Raw genomic sequence first — 13,786 nt, forward strand, 5'->3', positions numbered from 1 at the left:
TTGGATCGCTATGGTAACGAACGGGACATCTTCTTAGACAGAATCATCACTGGTGACGAAACATGGATCCATCATTACGAGTCGGAGAGTAAACGGCAGAGTATGGAATGGAAACATCCAAATTTGCCCTGCACAAAAAAAATTTCAAGGCCCAAAAATTTCAAAACTGATGCTTAATGAAAGGGGCACGACAATAAACCTGCGCGTTACAGTCAGATGCTTACTGCCAAGCTGAATTCTGCGAAGCAAACGCCGAGGAAAGGTGTTGTGTTGTTGCATGACAATGCCCGTCCACATACTGCTGCCCACACTGCTGAAACGCTCCAGAAACTCAACTTTGAAGTACTGGCTCATCCTTCGTATAGTCCTGATCTTGCCCCTTCTGACTACCACTTGTTTGTCCACTCAAATTAAGGGGTCGTCGATTTACCTCGGACGAAACAGTGAAAGAAGCGGTGCATTCCTGGCTCGCAGCTCAACCAAAAACCTTCTTTTATAAGGGCATCAGGAAGCTTGTACAACGATAGACCAAGTGCGTTGAAACGCAAGGGGACTATGTTGAAAAATGATTAACATGTAGAGGTTTCCTATTTGTATTGTAATAAAATGTATAACTACATTGCGGATAATAACTGACTTACCCTCGTATATTTAAACAAATAAATAAATTTCGCACCACCATGACTACATAAAATAGAAATAAAAAATAAAAATAACAATAAACAATAAAACAAAAAAAAAGTAAGGAAATAAACAACGTTATATACTATTTCCTTCAACGAAAATATTTAAATGCCGTCGGGGGCTGTTTAATATAGAGTAATTACTATTCAGAGCTTTTTTCCTATTTGTACTGTAATAAAATTTATAACTACATTGCGGATAATAATTGACTTACCCTCGTATATATGCATATAAACAAGTTCAATTATGCGAAATTATACCATATTTAAACAAATAAATAAATTTCGTACCACCATGACTGCATAAAATAGAAATAAAAAAATAAAAGTAACAATAAACAATAAATCAAACAAACAAAAAAAAAAAGATAAGGAATAAACATCGTTATATACTATTTAATTTTGTCTTTCAACAAAATATTTAAATGCCGTCGGGGGCTCTTTAATATAGAATAATTACTATTCAGAGCTTTTTAATAAGGGACAATTATTATTCATAACCCCCTCAAACAACTGATGGCTAACTCTTCAATTGTGTCACGCGACTCAATGCTATGTAGGCCTGGCTCGTGGCAAAGATGTGAGTGCTCAGATCTACGACAGTCCCTCGTAGTTAATGCACCGTCACAACGTAGCACAATATTATTGGCACCATATGCCGTTCATTTTTGCCCTGTTCCCCTAAAGCATCAAATTTGACAATAGTGGGCTCGATCTTCAATCTGATACCGATAGCATTACCTATAATCGTTCTGTCCATCAAACGCTACAAACAAAGACCGTTTGTGGGAGCTCGGCGAGGTCAAACTGGTCTGCTGGCGCGTGTAGAGCAGGCCACTCAATGTTTGTGAGTATCAGTTAATTTTTGTTCCGGTTTGATTCCATCGTTATTTTGTATTATTACTAGCAAATACTCCGTTTGAATTTTTAAAATCGGAAGATTGGTTGCAAAAGATATAAAACATTTCCGAAGAACCACGGTCCGTAAGATCGAGAATATACCTGATGCATGAAAAGTTAGCCGTTAACCTACTGTCAAACACCCAAAATAGCGACCCAATCGCACTCAGTCCCCACCAGAAGCTCATTATTAATAAACAGAATTTTTTTTTAATTTATTTTTTATTTTATTTTATTTATCGTAAATTTAATTCTATTACGTTTTTTGAAATATTATATCTTCATTTAAATTTATCAGTTCAAACCCAGGTAACACAGTGATAGAATCTCACAGTTCACAGTTCATTAATTCAATTCATTAAAGTTTGTGCTTCAACCGGAAAATCTTTTCTACTATATATATATATATATATTATACATATTTTTATAGCCTATGACACTCCCGGTAACATAAGGATTCCAACACGGGGTCATACATCGAAATCGGTTCGGCCGTTGAGCTGCTGTTGTGGACCATACATTCATACACGCTAAATACATTACACTCCTTTTCGAGCAGTCGTGGAAAAAAAGGACGCGTACACTTGTCTTGCATAACATTGCATAACAAATATGGTAAAAAATCTAATCTCTTGTTATAATTTATTACATATCCGTTTTTTCTAGTTTATATTATAGAAACTGTTGCACTTCTTAAAATTACCAGAGCATTCAGGAAGGGTTTTTGCAAGTTTATAAAAACATTTCCGTACTAGAACACATATTTGTATTTTAGGAAAAATTAGAAGATCCAGAATTTTTTTGTTTTTTTTTTTGTGGAAGGGTGACAAACGCCTTTGCGTTATTATCGCCCGGTACAAACATAATATAATATTACAAAAATAACGTATTACAATAATTATGTAATAAATAATAACATATTACCTAATAATCGAATACAGATGTACGGCGTTAAGAAACAACAAGTATCCTCATATTGATTCTCAGAATATCTTGTATATTAGTTTCTAATTAAAATTTACGACACACTGCCTTATAATATTCACAGTCCACAAGAATGTGGTGTATTATTAGTTGACAGTCCCAGCAAACACAAACGGGTGCGTCGATCTTATTCATTAGGTATCCTATTCGAAAACGGCAAATAACAACCTCTTTTCAACGGTAATTTTTCATGAAGATTTCCATGAATTTAGTCAACATTTGTTGCGTTTCCTTACCACATCACACTAAGTATCACTGATTATGTATGTCCCGGCATTCTCAGCATGACAAAATAGCGACCACAAAGTGTAAGTGGATCAAGAATAAGAAAAAGGGATGTTAAATTAAATATTATTTACGAATGTACCGCAGTATGAAAGAAACCATCCAGTCTAAAGAGTAACTTTAGGCTTCTACAAACAACAGATTTCAGTAACCTAAGACCATTCTGATCGGAATACTTTTATTCAGAATGAAATCAGCCTATTACTAATCATTTTCTATTTACTAATATTTAACCACTTGAACCGTAATAAAAATTGATTTTTCTACATACCTTAAGAAACCATCAGAGAAACAAACTCATGCTTCAAGAAATAAACTCCATTTAAAGGATTATTTTACATTTATAAAAAAAATAAACATTTTGTTCGGTAAATAATTGTGCAATATATAGATCGCGTCAGGAATGTATAAATATGCTACTCTATAGATATGAAAAGAGCTTCCCCAAAATTTGCTCAGATCGGTCAAAGAAACCGTCATTAAACCTGTATCAGAGCAAAATATACTATTAATTATAAAATTTAAAAAAAAATAGATGCGATAAAGTCCATATTAAAAATTAAAAATAAAAGCATACAATATAACATTAAAATAAGTACGTGAAGAAATATAAAAAACTACACTGATACAATAACATTATTTCTGCAAAAGGAAATAACTTCGTGGGAAAAATAATCCGATAATTTTTATTACAAATGACTACTGAAGCATTAATAAGGGTTTTTCTCGTAAGCCGAAGGACGAGATATTGTGTTGAGTTTCATGAAAAACAGTTCTGTTTTACTTCAGACACGAGTATATCTAGGATAATAAATATTTAATAATGATGACAAGTTAAAAAAAAAGAAAGTTTGAAGCAAACAATAAAATTTAATTTTGTTCTAAAGGCAATCAATTTTATCTATCCAGGTGAATTTGTCATCTAATAATACAACCTGAAATTTTGCGTATTGAAAATTCTATCTACACGAGTAACAATGTTACGTTTACTTGAGAAATAAATTACGACAGTTTTAGCCATACTTTCTATCCATAGAAATTTTATTAAACTGTTAAAGTACAATTTCCGAATTCTTTCGATGTACAGAGTTACAAAATTATTGTTTGGCCAAACATAAAAAGCAGGGTTTTTTACACCAATTTATTGGTTTTCCCCACAAATTTCTCAAAACCTACTACAAATACGGTTCTGAGACCTATTTCATTCGATTTTAAGATAAAAAATCATAAGAAATCACTAATTCTGCAACGTCTAAAGATTTCAGTACGACCTCATTTCACCGGAGTAGCTGAAATCCCAGCTAATCTTTCACCAGCCGTAATTCGCAAGCGAAGCATGAACTTTTTCCATTATTTTCACGAGTAGAGTCCCGGAAGAAGTTTGTGATACACCTGCATGTAGGTTTAATGTTTTCATCTGCGAAGAGAGGGCAATGAATGATTAAAGATTTTGAGACTGATAAGAAAAAGAAGAACGATAAGAAATAAGAATGAACAGACAATAAGAAAAACAAGGGACCGAAAACATTTCTGTGGCATCCTTCCATTCTACATCTTGAAGTGAAGACTTACAATTCAACGTGTGTTCTTAACTTCAACCAATTGTGGGCGGCTCCTCTGATACCATAGAGTAAAATATTTACTTGCGTAAATATCCAACTGAACTATGAACCATCCAGCTGACCCTCCAAAAAATTTCGTATATCAATATTATATATACATTTTTTTGAAGCTTTGTTCTCACCAAAATATGAGATTTTTACTTCCTTGTACAAAGTAAAGAAAGTATTGTGATCGCGAAATATTTCGGCTCTCAGATTTCAACGGAAATAATCTTGTGTATATATTCATACTCATATTGTATTGTACTGTATTGTATTCATATTGCCCAAAAATAAAAAAAAATTGAATTTTCGACTATTTCTTAACTGCAGTAATAAGCCCTTATTCAGAGCTTTTCAACGATATATCATATGTGGTATTTACCTTTTTTTGGTTCGAGTTATAGCTAAATTAAATACTTTGATCTTAAAAGGGGAAGGTCACATCGGTTTGAATCAGACTTATTAACCTTTTTTTAACCTCTGATTGTAAAAAAAATACTATATAATAATTTAATAATAATAAAAAAAAATATGAAAAATAACAGAAGTTATTAATGAAATAAAATTTTATGTACACTTCATTATAAAAAAAATATATATGTAATTTAATAGGCGTACAACTAAGTCATGTGGTGCACACATCAGATTTTTATTTCTAGTAAAATATGAAACTATCATTATTTAAATAAGGAATTAATCGAAAGAGCCAACGAATTTGAAAAATAGTTGTTATTTTTAAATTATAATATTTATTTCTCTTTCAAAGTGATCCTTAGAATAGAGGACTAAAATTTTCAGCTAAATGTTAGTGCATATTGTACCAAAGAAAGGGTTTTTATATATTTTAATAATTCAATAAAAATTTAGTTTAACAAAATTGATATGAATTGTTTCCATTGAATATTAAAAATTGAGTTAAAAAATTAAATAGAAATAAAGTTCAGTTCAATTTTATGATTTTTATATATTTTTTTCATTAAATGTCATGATTACTATTTTCAATACGATAAGAGTAATAAAAAAAACGTAAATGCTAATTTAAAAAAATACTATCCTCACATTAAAACGTAAAATTGTAATTAAAAAAAATATACTATCCTCACATTAAAATCGTTAATATTTGTATAACGAAATGAAATAACATGAATGATCAATAATATTCGAAAAATGAAAAAACAATATTACTTAATTCAGGCTAAATCTGCAACAAAGTTCAGTTAGTTAAATGAAAGATTTATGGAGCGCAGCACTAAATGATGTATGCGAGAATTAAAATTAAACGAATTTGCCTCAAGATGAATGTGTGTTAGAAAACGGGTAGAGATGATTCAAAAAACAAATTCGATCTATATGTTTCAAAAATATGCCTGTAATTTTACTATTACACAGCTTTATATTTTTAACCATTTTTACTGCTGATGATTTTTATAATTGTCAGTGATATAGTTGATTTCAAAAATGAACTGCAATGATTGTATTATTTATTTTCAGACAATTTTATTTTATCTAATTCATTGTCTAATTATACATTTGATGATAATAAGTTTAAAATTGTTGGTTTTTCTTTCATTTTTTCTAGAGGCCAATATTACAGAAAAGATTATTTGAAAGCAAACTCAAACATAAAAAAAGAGAAACACTGATGTTGCTAATTGATGCGTTTAGAGCAATAACATCGTAATCCACATTACATGCAAATTTTAGTTATTTTAATCATTCTGTACTGCCAATATCAACGTTTACAGAACACTAATTAGTTCGCTGGAAGCTCCACAGATGGCAGAGTAATGTGTGTTTTGATATTCCACCACCACCTGATTCACAATAAGTTTTTCTTTTTCCTGTTTATCAATTGGGAATTACCATTCAGGTATTACTTCAGAGGATGATATGTATGAGTGTAAATTAAGTGTACTCTTGAACAGTCTCAGTTCGACCATTCCTGAGATGTGTGGTTAATTGAATTTCAACCATCAAAGAACACCGGTCATGATTTAGTATTGATTCACAAGCTGGTAATCCTCAAAACCATTTGTTTACGATTGAAAGTTTATGTTGGAGTGATTAAAATCCAGGAAGTGAAGAAGATAAGTTGGAAGAAAAAAATATGAATAAGTAAATTATGTTTAAATAAGTACATGTACTAAAAAAATATGTTTTTAGGATATGTTGGTTGCCATGTCTTGAATTCTAGGAAGATTCTGGATATTAAATATGATTTAACATAGTTGTGAACATGCTTTTACATGCAGTAATAGAACATTCATAACCATTTGGCTGTCCAATGTAACACAAAAACATGTGGCTTACCATCATCTGCACTCTTCTAACCAGCCAATGTGGGTCACATATTCATCATTACTATTAAAGGGTTTCATTGTTTTAAGTAAATGCTGAGAAAGAAATCTCAGAACATGGAAATAATTTGACTGCAAATAACTATCTATCTTCACATTGAAGAAGATAGACCCACACTAGGGACTGTTATGAAATTGGAAATGGTACAAGAGGGGACTACACAACTAATTACCTTACCCAATTACCCAATACCCAGTACATTATCTTTAAAGGAAATCTGTATGAATAACAGAAAGGAAAATAAACTCTGGCTTGTAAGTTTGTAAGTAAGTGGTAAGACTTTTGAAAAAAGAGATATTGGTGAAATGACTGCAAATGTCCTAAAATGTGTTACGAAAGTCTTGGAAAAGAATGTAGGGAAAAGTAATTAGTGAATTTTGGAAGTACAGAAACTATGACCTCCAAAATTTTTATTTGCATGGACAAATCAAAATTTATTAAGAAGTTCTATTTAAGTAAACGTTTGTAAAAAGACCTACAAAAGTTGACAGGGCAAATAGAATTGCTAGTAAAAAAAAATGTCAGACAGTTTGAATACTTCATTAGATAAAAGGAGACTTTGATACCAGAAGAAGTAAATATACAAGGACATTTCCATGTAAATGGAATTCCTAAATACAAAATCCTAAATAATTACAACTAATTCCTAAATCATTACAGTAGGAAAGACAACCCAGACAAAGTTTATTTCGGTCATGAGTACTCTTTTGCAAACATATATGATTATTATTGGGAAAAATTCTGCGAAGATTGTAATGTAAAGCTTGTGTCTTTTGACAAGAATAGAAGAATGCTGAAGAAACTCAACTTTTGATCTGCAGCAAGCCTTGCCGCGTCCTAAGCTAAGCACCAGGCACTGCGTTTTACTGCTAAAAGTTATGGGGGATACAACCTAACATACGTGACTGCAAAACTGATTAGGGCTACTTTTATTTTTGGGATGAGTCTGCAGCAGAACATGGTTACAAAGAAACTGACAGTTGTCTAAAATCACACTTTGAGAAATATGATATTAAGAGTGAGAAGCTGGTTTTAATAAATAACAACTGTAGCGGCCAAAACAAGAATTGGTCCATGGTATCATTTTGGTCATATTTAGCAGCAACTGGCCGATTGAGAACATTAATGCACTACTTCCCAATATCAGGTCGTACCTTACTTACAAGTGACAGGATTTTGGTATATTGAGAACTAATCAGTAGACTTGTGGCAAGATGTTTATACTCCTGAACAATGGGTAAGCATTATAGAAAACTCCTGTTAAAAAAATAAATTTGTTGTTAATCATATGAAAACAAAAGACTTCTATAGTTTTTCAGACCTAAAATCAAAGTTTACTTTCAGAACTAAAGATGAAGAGAAGCAACCAGTGTACTTTGGAAAAACTGTAAGTTACTCATTTTCATCTGAAGAGCCTAGGAAGCTTAATATAAGACATAGTAATTCTAACAAAATTAAAGTAAGTCTGTGCCCCAGGGAAAACAAGTAACTGTAAGCAAATCATTGATCCCTCAGAAACATGCATCACAAGAAAAATTGACGTTTCAAAGGTGAAAGATATTATGCAAATATAACAACAATTTTGTAATTTTTCAATTTAATTTTGAAATTATATTTAAAATCTCTATTTTAAGGTTATGTTAAAGAAACAAAGTTTTATTATGTATTATGTATTAATAAAAAACTTTCTACTTTCTAACAAAGAAACAGCAGTTTATTTAACCCCAAAAAGTGCAGTCTATTGCTAATGGTAAGACATACAAGTTAAATATTTTTAAAACATATCATGGTAACCCACTAAAAATAATCATAGTGAGAAAAAATATGCGATTTCATTTGACAGAGTTGGTTAGTAACCCTGTATTAACATACAGACAAAATCTGAAAATCCATACATTTAGTAGTGATTTGTAGAACACATACCCTCATTTTGCCAACAATTTGGGTTCAGTGGGTTACCACGTTATTGCTCCCAGCCGTACAACTGAAATAATGATAAAAGAACAGATAAAACCAAACCAGTTATGCAATTTTTATACATACAATAGTTATTGGAAGCCACATTTTAGTTTGATCCGCTGAATCCAACAAAAAAATATTCAAATTTAAAAAATATGACCAATATTACAAAAAACAAGATGTTCTTAAATATTTTTTACAGAACAATTCATTGAAAAAAAGTCATGATTGAATGGCATAGGTATAGAACAAGATTGTCTAAAAATATCATAAAGGAAGTTTGAATGTTACAGTCATAAGAAGATACAAAAATTAAAGATTTAATTTATAAACATCATGAGAACTTCTATTTTCTTTAATATCTTTGTTATTTAAACTTACTTTCTCAAAAAAAAAAAAAACCTTATGTCATTTATATCACAAATAAAACTTTTCTGTAACTAAAAAAATGTAATGTTTTTTCACGGAACCCATACCATATGTTGTACCTAGTAAATATAAAAAAGAATTTAAAAATTTTTATTTTACCATTTGTCTTATCGTTTTGTGTTTTGAAATTTGTGTAGTAGTTTGGCTTTTACTAAATATTTTTTTTTTAAAGTTAATCATAGCAGTGTTTTTGTAGAGGGTTTTGTTGTGTAGCCTGTATATAGCATAGTTATGAATGCTGTAAGTTTAAGATACATGATGATTAGAAAAAATTATCCTCTTCTTTCTTATTTGTTATCATTGTAATATCCTTAATTCAAATGCCATTCAGTCAATGTTTGTTAAAAATCTATATTAAAACTATTGTATAAAAAAAAAGTAAAGACAAACTTTGATGTTGATAATAACAATGTGCTTTACACAATAGTGCAACTGATAGGTTGGCAGTTGAACTCACTCTCAGACAAAATCTCGGTTAAAGAGACAAAATAAATTATAAAAAATTACTACAAATGTGATTGGAAGAGTATAAAAACAATATCATTGAGTATCTAAGAGAAATAATATCTGTAGGTATTACATAAAATATTTTGTTGAATATTATGTATTAATAATGTCATTGTGTTTATAATAATGTTACATCCATAAAACAAATAATATAAATTATGTTTTAGTGTAATCTGAAATGATAAATGTCAGTTAATAAGTATAGGTTGCACGCATCTGTATTTTGTTGTTTTATGTGGCATTGTTTTACCTTTTTTCTATGGCATTTGCCACACTTTGTTATACAATCTGTGAAATTATTAACAAGTTTTATTAACCAATTAATTAAAACTTTCAATTACATCATCATCCATTTCAGGAAAATTGGTAAAAATAGACTTCTGGTCATTTTCTATCATTGGAGATTAGTTCTTGTCATGACCAGAAAACCTTCTAATAAATAGAAATTCATCAAATATTTATTAATCAAGACTGTTAGAATCTGGTTTCTGACCTAGAAATTGAGCAAATTAAATTGAAAGCTTTAATAAAAGATTGGGAAACCCATTCTTTCAGGAATGAAGTTTTAGAGCAGGTTAAGAAATTTCACTACTTAAGGAGCTTTATAACTGATGATCTGACTTGCACAGTAGAAATTAAAACAAGAATATCAGTTAAACTTTCCATGAGAAAAAGGTGTTGATGCGATAGAAAACTTGGTGAATGGAAGTAAAGGAAGAGGAAGAAAGAGATTTCAAATGATGGATAGATTTATCAAAAAGGGAAAATATGTTGAAACAAGGAGGTTTGCAAATGATAAGGAGGAGAGCAGCAGCCATGATAGGGACCTGCCCTAATGGCAGAACACTATGAATGAATGAATAAAGAATGGCAACTTCCTTATCACTATTTATTTAGTATTCTGTAAAACTACAATGATGCTATATGAATTGCCTTAGAATAAGTTAATCTCTCATTTTTTTTTAATGAATATTGTTAGCTAGTGTTATATAATACTGGATTTTATTCAAATAGAAATCTCATACCTGCATTTTCTACATTTAGAAGATTAGTTTGATGCGTTTTCGTTTTTATTTTTATAGATAATTTAGACTACACTCTTTAATTGCAAATTTATTCTAAATTAAATAATATTGTTCATCTATTTTTTAAGTAAGGTAATTGTAAATAAACTATTAACTAATACCAATCATGTTTTCTTTTTTTATGGTAAAAATGCTTTCAAAACCATGGAAACCAAAATACAATAAATTCTGTAATTAGATTGAGATGAAAGAATAATAATTTTTGTAACAGGTTGTATTATTGATATAAAGTTTATTTCATGCATTTATGATGTTAAAAATACACTAAAAAAGTCAAAAGAATAAGTAACATTGAATATTTTATAATTACTGAAATATATCATGGTATTTAGTTTAAAACCAAGGTAAGAGAAAAATCTTTTCTATATTAATAATTTTTTCCGGGTTGATTCACAATTTTAGAGCCAGTAATAGAAAACTGGAATGCCATACCTTCTTTTTCTATCCATCACTATAACTCTTTATCTTCTTAAAGAATTTCATTGCTTTAATTTTATTCAGATCTATTATTTTTGAAATTATAAATTCATACATTAATTAATCTATCTAACTTTTATTACACTTAGTTTGGCAAGTTTATTGCTAAATTTTAACATTAAATTAATGCTTCTACCTTAATTAGTACTTTAATTCTTTTATTGTTTATCTCACTTCAAATTTAAAAGGCTGAAAAAAGGTATCACTGCTGCATCACTCCATTTGTTATACAGGTTTGTTTTTTCTGATATTCTAATTGTAGTACATAAAAGATGTTTGGCTCTAAATAAAATTGTACATTGCTTGTGATTTTCCTTTATTATTTTTTCTTAGAAATTTTATTTTAGATATCAATAAACTACCTTCTGACAATCAAGCAATGAATGTAAACAAACATGTCAAGCAAACATGTTCATTTAAAAAATTTTGACTTATCGGCAGCTGATAATTTATTGATTCTTTTATTTTGTTTTTAATTAAATTATTTTTTGTTGTTGTAAATTCCATTAATTTTGTGTCGAGATAAGTTTTGATTACCAATTTTAAGTGTCTTTATTTACTTGTTATTAAAAAGTACCACTGTATTGATATTTGTTAATGTTTGCAGTTGTTATTTGCTGTAAAGTATGTAAATTAATAAAATGTAAAATCATAATAATTGCTTTTTTCAATGATAGGATTCAATGATTCAATGATTTTTTTTTCAATGATTCATTAACAGAATTGTGAAGTATGTAGTAAAAATGTGATGATTTACAATATAGATAGGAGATGGATTCAATTATTTGATATGAGAAGTAGCATGATGAGGCATAAGAACAGTCAAATTGCAAGAATTCTGGCATTTCTAACATGATAGGTAACTAATATAAGGATGATAAGTTGAATCAAATTCTAACTGCAAATGACAAGTCCAAGTTATATACGATTATCTCATTCTGAATCAAAATAAAGGTAATTATGAAATAGACCATTTCACAGTCAACAAAGTAGTTTAAGCAGACAACCTCTTGAAAAATATTCTAAGACAGCGACACAATTCATGCCATAACACTTAAAAATAAAATTTTCTGTTAACAATAAAACTTGAAAAATTATGACACGCTATCCAGAGCAAAAGTTGGATGTAGCTTCCAGTATTCTTTTGCTAAAAAAAAGTGATACTTGATCCAACTGTTTTTCCACCTGGAAAATATCATTACATTGTTAATATTGTAATAACAACATTCCTCTGTATACCTGACTTGGACTTAGTGATGACTTCTTTCATTTCCTCATTTAGAAGTTACACTGAGGTCATATTTTGATAATGAACTGCAAATTAGATTCAATAAAGTAAAAAGCATATTAACTAAAATCGATCAAAGTCATAACTGGTAAAAAAGTTTTTCACAAAAATCAATAAAATCATAAATATCTAAAAAAATATCGATCTAAAAAGAATAACACATTCGTAATCAGCGCGTAAATTACGTCTAAAATCCATCACTTTGAGAAACATTTTTTTTTTCAACTGCGGTACTTCTTGAAATGCACAAGTGCCTTTAAAAGTATATACCAAAGAGATGTAAAAAAAATCTCGAATCAAGGTGAAAAATATGTAAATTATAAAGAAAATTTTGTGCAACAGAAAAGGTTTTTAAGTGTTTGTCAAGTTATATATTTATATATTAAAAGTGTATTAGCTTTTTGAATTTTTATTTAGAACTTAACTCATTTGTGTAAATATAAGTTGGAGCATATTAAGTTTTTGAGGTTATTACTAAAACATAACCGAAGTTTTGCCGTGCTTTTGTAATGTAAATACAATTTTTTTTTTAAAAGCCGTAGATTATTTAATTTCATTTACTTATGAGGTACTCATTTGTATCAGTTACTTATCAAATATAGTTTGTTAAAATTTGCGAATGTTGAATGTTATTATACCTAATAACGTAACATAACAATTGTCTCCGAAAATTTATGGGCTTCTAGTACGTAATGTATAAAGAGTTTACAAAATAATATATGTTCGATTTTGTATTACTGATCTGCCTGACTTAGCTACAGTGTTATTTTCGGTTTGTAATAAATTTGGTTTATGTTTCTAACAAGTGTGATCTTTTTTCAGTTTTTTTTAAATGAAATACTTAAATGTTACTCAACAAGATGAACATTTAAAAGAAAATAATGTTAATAAAAATAAGCTGGTTGTCTGTTTGCATTCATTAATCGAAGTAAATTCTGTACAAAGAGAAGTCATAAGTCAGAGGAATAATAAAAACCAACAAATCAAAACTTTTGTATATTATATTAACTTGAGTAATGCAGGAGAATAGGTATGTTGTATGGTCTTTATATAGCATCAAAAATCCTATACATGCATTCATGCTGTACTAAAGTTTTGTTTAAGACAACTAGATAAGTTAATAATGGATGAAAATTCTAACATAAATTTTTAAGCTGAAAGAATTGTTTATTAAATTCAGCCTTAACCTTAATATATATATATATATTTTTGAATGGACGTATATAT

The 13,786-nt window shown here is 29.3% G+C and overlaps 1 protein-coding gene and 1 long non-coding RNA gene across 4 annotated transcripts in view; one reads left to right on the forward strand and one right to left on the reverse strand.

Annotated features, from left to right (window-relative positions):
• The window catches only part of Optix (optix), a 266,570-nt gene extending 253,776 nt beyond the window's left edge, over window positions 1–12,794 (reverse strand). Inside the window, exon 1 of the transcript XR_012757044.1 lies at window positions 12,511–12,794. The gene's annotated coding sequence lies outside the window, so the exon portion shown is untranslated. The remainder of the gene's footprint in view (window positions 1–12,510) is intronic.
• A 40-nt stretch (window positions 12,795–12,834) lies between these two features.
• LOC142327636 (uncharacterized) overlaps window positions 12,835–13,786 on the forward strand; it is a 30,376-nt gene continuing 29,424 nt past the window's right edge. The window contains exon 1 of one of the 3 annotated variants that reach the window (XR_012757047.1): window positions 12,835–13,331. This is a non-coding gene — a long non-coding RNA (uncharacterized LOC142327636). Of the gene's footprint in view, window positions 13,590–13,786 lie in introns of all 3 variants that reach the window. The other 2 variants (XR_012757045.1, XR_012757046.1) reach the window with 2 other exon arrangements.

The sequence above is a fragment of the Lycorma delicatula genome, chromosome 7 (genome assembly GCF_047948215.1).
Source record: "Lycorma delicatula isolate Av1 chromosome 7, ASM4794821v1, whole genome shotgun sequence".
Classification (NCBI taxonomy): domain Eukaryota; kingdom Metazoa; phylum Arthropoda; class Insecta; order Hemiptera; family Fulgoridae; genus Lycorma; species Lycorma delicatula.